The following is a 6,227-nucleotide window of genomic DNA, read 5'->3' on the forward strand; positions in this document are numbered from 1 at the left end:
ATGAACGTTAGGTCAGATTTATATCTGGAGAGGAAACTGAAAGCCTTGTTGTCCAATATTTTAGAAATATCAACAGTTAACTATTGAGCCCTTCCAGTTAAACTTGGCAGATTAACCATCCTTGTGCCTCAGTTCTACCTCTAAAAATTTCATTAAAATAATCAGTGAAGAATAGTGGATGAAAGAATTTTTTTTAAGTTAGACAACAAGCTGATGGAGGAAATTTAATGGTCTTAGCAGACTAGGAAAATAGGATTCCAAATGCCTACAAGAAATGGAGTACCTCTAAGGATTGATCTGATTTGCCTTACAGAATGCTTAGAACATGGGGTGAGGTATGATTGGCAACATGATTGGTTGAAAATCTGTATATCAATAGATTGAACTTCCCTGGTCCTTTAAACTTTCTGAGCAGTCAGGAAACCACCCCACCCACATCTGTCATAGGTAATAATACGCTTAGTCTGGAGAAACTGAGCCAAGCTACTTCTGGGTTCAGAGACAACAGACACAGGATAAGGTGGGGAGCTAAACACAGTAGGAGCTAAACATAGTAGGATGCAAAAATCTGCATACTGAAATGCAAGACCAGCAGGCTGCTTCTCCTGCCTAGCTCCTAGAATTCTAGACAGCCAGGTTTATACTCTCCACCCACCAACACACACCAGTACACTTCTTCCAGTTAGCTTCTCACTTATACAAATGAAAGGACAGCCAAGAATCACTAGACAGTTAAAACAGTTTAGAAGAGACAAAAACAGGGAAAAAAAACTTACACAAAAACAAAGACCATCAGTGGAACAGAAGAAATAAAACAAAGTGTAGTTAATATCATCAAGGATATGAGAAAAGATATCTGCCAATGAAACAAAAATGGGGTCCTATAAAAAATCAGAGAACAGTTTTTAACTTCAGATATTAAAAATATGATGAACAAAAAGGGGTTTGCTTCAGCCTCTGCTGATGGCATAGCATGGCCCCCGAAGGGTTAGGAGACCTGCAGCCCCAGAGTCTGCAGGAGAAGATGCGGCCAGCAGGAGGGTAGGCATGGGCAGAGGCATGAAGCTGGGACTATGAGGCTGGGGCGGAGATGTCAGTGCCAGTGGAGAGTTGGATGCCTGTTGGGGGCACTGCTAAACTAGTGGATACCTGAACCAGGGTGGAATCCATCAGGCTCCTCTGTGCTCAGCCATCTCAAGGCCAGAGGCTGCATCTCCGATCTAGTGAAGGACCTGGGGGCATAGGTCTTGGCAGTCTGGAGTGAGTCCAGCTATCTGAGCTGTTGAAAGTCTACCTGGAATAAGAATAGAAATCCCAACCACAAGAAAAAAGGGCTGAGCCTGAGGAAAGTTACCCTTGAGAATGATAACATTTTGTGCTGAAGACAGGAAAACGTCAAGATCTACGGGATTTAACCAACATTTTTGGGGGGAACTTGCACATAAACTTTTATCCTAGCTGCCAGTATTTTGGACAGATCCTTCATTTTTTATGAAGGTGAACCTAAAATTTGCCTCACATTGGAGTCTGTTGTTTTTGCTGGCTTGCCAGAATAGTTGAAGAAGGATGCATTTCCCACTCATGAAGTAATCCAGATTAGTCAATGTAAATGCACTGCTTCTGACAGAAAATGAAGGGAAAATACAATTTTGGAAAAAAAATTCAGAACTATGAAATGGAACACAGTGCTGTCTTAAAAGTTTTCTACTTATATAAGGCTGTTGTACTTCATATTTCAGAAAGGGAAGAAATATTGAGGCTTGGTAAACTGGAAGCTCAGCTGAAAGCTTGCAGTTTTCAACTAGTCTTTTTTTTTTTTTTTAAGATTTTATTTATTTATTTGACAGAGAGAGACACAGCGAGAGAGGGGACACAAGCAGGGGGAGTGGGAGAGGGAGAAGCAGGCCCCCCACCGAGCAGGGAGCCCGATGCGGGGCTCGATCCCAGGACCCTGTGATCATGACCTGAGCCGAAGGCAGACGCTTAATGACTGAGCCACCCAGGCGCCCCTCAACTAGTCTTTTCAAAAGCAAAGCCATCTGCATTAGCTTTGTGCCTTCTCAATCTGGAAGTACAAACATAATTCATTAAATTATCACAGGTTCTCCTGCTTGTGATAAAGCATTTGAAGATTAATGATACTGAGTTCTTTCATTGGAGAGAGGTAATTTCAAATGTCTAGCTGACTATTTTCTCTCGAATGTTGTAAGAAGTTGGTTTGGATTGTTTCTAGGTACAGAGCCCAGACCGCCAACACAGCAACTGTGGTGTTCCTGAGTTGTAAACGATACCAGCAGACAGTGCTTTGATGAAAGTGAGGACTCTGAAGAGGTGAATTCTAAAGAATGAGGTCTCAGCAGCTCTCTCTCCATTGCAGTGATCAAAGATGCACTGTCTTTTTCAACTTGAAAGTGGCACAGTCTCTGAGCTTCCCATTTTAGAACTCTAATTGTACTGTGTCAGAATTTTAAGTATGTGGTTTATAAGCAATAAATGGAGGACTGGGTAATATTTCATCTAGCTCCCACTGAGGCAGGAATACACAGACTAGAGCACCTGTTGTTTATAATTACTCAGACCAGATCTGGTCTGTTTTAATATTCTAAGCTATCAAATGGGTTAGGACCTCTCAAATGATTGAGAATAACTTAAATATAGGCACTTTATTTTTCACTTTAAATAAAAATGATCTTGAGCTATTTGTTAATATGATAATAAATTTTGTGAGAAAGGATGTAGGAAGTTGAAGGAGAGAACATTTGTTTTCTTGATTGAAGTATGAAGTAGGAGGCTGAAATCTACTGAAATAAAAAGAGTCCTGTCTGAGAGGAGAAGAGGTTTGATGGGAGCATGTGCTGAATGGGTTTTGAGGGGAAGCTGGAGGGAACTGAGTAGGACAAGTAAGATTACTGACATGAAGCTGAGGTCCTAGCTAAGGTTGGAAACCATGAATTCATAGTCATGCAAGATCAAAGAACTAAGGGCTTTTTCTCTAGTATTCTCAACTTCCAAAATGCAGAAACAGAAAAGAGTAGCTCTTACTGCTCAAGGATTTGGGTTTAGCAGGTGGCTTGTGATGTCGAACTTCAGATGAAAGACCTTGTCAGTGAGAAATGAAGTAGACTAGGTTGAAACTGATAAATTCAAAGACAATGGGAGAACTGGGACTCGAGGGTTTGTTGTGATTCTTGTGCATATCTGGTGGGAAGGTTAGGATGAGAGAGGTGAAAAACCAAGAATTTGTTTACAATATATGGAATGCAGAACTTTGAGGTTTTGAGTGACCTCTTAAAGGCATGTCCCTTGGAAAAGGGCTACAGTGCAGAGGAGGAAAGGGTAAGGTGATAGAGGTCTGGGGAGTTTGAAATTAGAATGTGATTTTTTTGTTGTTTATATAAACACCGAAATCTCCCAGAATTGTGGTAGAAGTCTGGTAGAAAAAGACTGAGCCATGTCTGAAAGTCCACATTGAATAAAGTGAGCTTAACAAGCAGGATATGAGACAAATAGTCTTAAATGAAGATTAAATTTTATAGGCAGATGGAAAAGTAGAGGTCAGGAAGTAGAATTAGGGAATGAGGGTGGAATGTCACCTCTACAATTTCTCAATATATACATGTACGTTCTCCTGGACAGGAGGAAAAGAAATAGCTTCAAGAAAGAGGCTTATGGGAATACTGAAAGTATAATTAATCAAAGCCTATCTTCCAGTAGCATCAATTTTCAATGGTTGGTAAACAATTTCATACATCTTAGATTCATACAAACTCAGATACAATTGACGTAGGAAGCAAAATTTATGCACATGCTAATGATAACACAGCAAATGTGAAAGAAAATTTACACTTATGAAATGCTGCTTTGGGCTAGTCCTCTGGCTCCTTTGGAAGACTGTCTTTCCACTGTCATCTGTGTGGGAAAACTTTGAAGAGGTCTTGGGAGAAAGTTTAGGGACACAGAACAGTTCATTATCCATTGGAAAGAGTCTTGCGTGACAATGGATAAGGTGGGGGGAGGGGGTTGGGTTGTTCAATAGAGAAAAAGGTCAGGAAGAGAATTCTGAAAACAGTACAAGTCAGGTGCCCTGGCAAAGAAAGGAGGAGGAAGTGTGGGATGTTGAAGACTTTCAGTGATTGAAACAGGAATGAAGAGTGTTCATAAGCGATCGCCCTCAGATATTTCCTATTCTAAATTTTGCACACATCATTTTTGTGCAGGCAGTGCTATACTCTGCCTGTCTCAGGGAAGCAGTCAGGATCACGTGTGAGGAGATTTTCAGCAAGAACTCTTGTTCTGGTAGATTCTGGGCTTTTCCATGGTGCTGGAAGCAGTGACAAGTTGTTGGTCCCCTCGTCGTAACCCTCCAGGTAGCTTATAATTAATTCAAACAGTGACAAGATAGTCTTACCTTATGGCTCTGTAACTCTTTCTTCCAGGTCAGAGACAACCAATGAAGACCCCAAAACAGGAGTTTACTTTTTCTCTATTTGGTTTCCATGATGCTTGTCTTTTCGACCTTTTGCCAACAGCAAATACGTGTGAATTGCTGAACAGCACTGGGCACCTCAGCACACTTGACTTTTAAGTCCCCAAATGTTTTGGTCTTCCACTCAGTGTCTTAGATCCTGGTTCTTTTGTTAGAACTATTTATTTTTTATCAAAAATTACAGCAACACTGGTTTTCCCCCTACCTAGAGCTTTTCTCCCTCAGGGAGATCTCTAAAAATGCATCAGAGGAAAGACATAGCCCAGAATCCTTGAAGCTCGTTTCCTCTGTTGCCAAAATGATTCTGTTATTTTGAAATTATACAGCACTTTTTACCCAGAAAGCTTTGTGAAAAAATACTTCCTTCTTCAAATGTTATTGGATATTGAATTACAGTCCCTGCTTTCCCTGTCAGTGAAAGTGATCACATTATCTTCAGATAAACTAATATCATGATTTATTAATGATCATGTAGCAGTAATCTGGCCTGCTATGGCCATGAATGGTGAAATCAAAGAAACTTTTTATGAGAAATTCTGGAATTTAAAGAATTATATTTTTGGTGTAGCCTGAAAGACCTGTAGTCATTTCCGGAAGAAACTGAATGCAAGCCAGTTGGAAAAGACTGAGTTTGGAGGAATTGAAAAAGGAATTTTTCTAAAAAGACAGGCAGTGGCCTCAGGAAAGGAGGTTTGCTAAAGGCTCTGGGTACGGGCAGATGATAATAGGAATTGCCAAATTGGGTTTTTGAGGATATCAAGATGAGGCTTAACCTGGCAATTATTGAGTTTAAATCCAGCAGGAAAGGACAGAATAACACCTGGCGCTGTTCTCAGTGGTTTGCTAGTGTGGGCGGGGATGGGAAGGGGGCGGTAATAACAAAGTAATACTAACCCTAGGATGAACTGTTTAATTTTTACTTTTAAGAGATACTGTTCTCTCCTAGGTACAATAAAGCCTGTATATCTACTAAACAAGGTCTGAATTTATTCAGTCATTTAAGCATCAAATATTTACTGAATTTTTAAAAAGATGGATTAAATTGTCTTAGGAAATTTCACGACTGTTTTGAGAGGGGATGGGAGTTTGTGGTGGATACTTAAAGATGATGTGACTTAGTTTGAAAAAGAACATTTGTGACATAAGAACTAGTACAGGTAAGATGCTAAACCAAGATGACTTGGTTTGAGTACATGCAAGATACCTGGTGGGGAACCCTAGAAGGGTTTGGAAGGAAAAGGATTTTGTAGGGGATTGGTCCTAAATTATGAAATATGGAGAAAAACAAAAAAAGGGGGGTGATATTTGAATTGATATGGATTGAATTTTGTGGTGGGTAGAATAATGGGTCCACAAACATTTTCAAATCCTAATCCCCAGAACGTGTGAATGTTCATGGCAAGGAGAAATTAGGGTCGAGGATCTAATCAGCTGTTCCAGGAAATTATTCTGGATTATCCAGGTGGGTTCAGTATATGCATAAGGGTCATCGAGGAAGAGGGAGACAGACAAAAAAGAGAACCAGAGAAATGGCACCATAAAAAAGACACCAACCACTGTGGGCTTTGAAGATGGAAGGGGACCATAAACCTAGGAATGTGGGCACCCTCTAGAAGATAGAAAAGGAAGGGAGGAGAGGAGAGGAGAGGAGAGGAGGGAAAGGAAAGAAAAAAGGAAGAACGGAAGGAAGGAAGGAAGGATTGATTTTTCCCTAGAATAAGTAAGGAATGCAGCCTCACTG

General features: G+C 40.4%; 1 pseudogene; it reads left to right on the forward strand.

Moving 5' to 3' along the window:
• The first annotated feature begins 261 nt into the window (after nt 1–261).
• LOC118008969 lies at nt 262–2,441 on the forward strand (annotated as a pseudogene).
• The last annotated feature ends 3,786 nt before the right edge of the window (nt 2,442–6,227 follow it).

The sequence above is a fragment of the Mirounga leonina genome, unplaced genomic scaffold, assembly GCF_011800145.1.
Source record: "Mirounga leonina isolate KUSES-001 unplaced genomic scaffold, KU_Mleo_1.0 Mir_126, whole genome shotgun sequence".
Lineage (NCBI taxonomy): Eukaryota > Metazoa > Chordata > Mammalia > Carnivora > Phocidae > Mirounga > Mirounga leonina.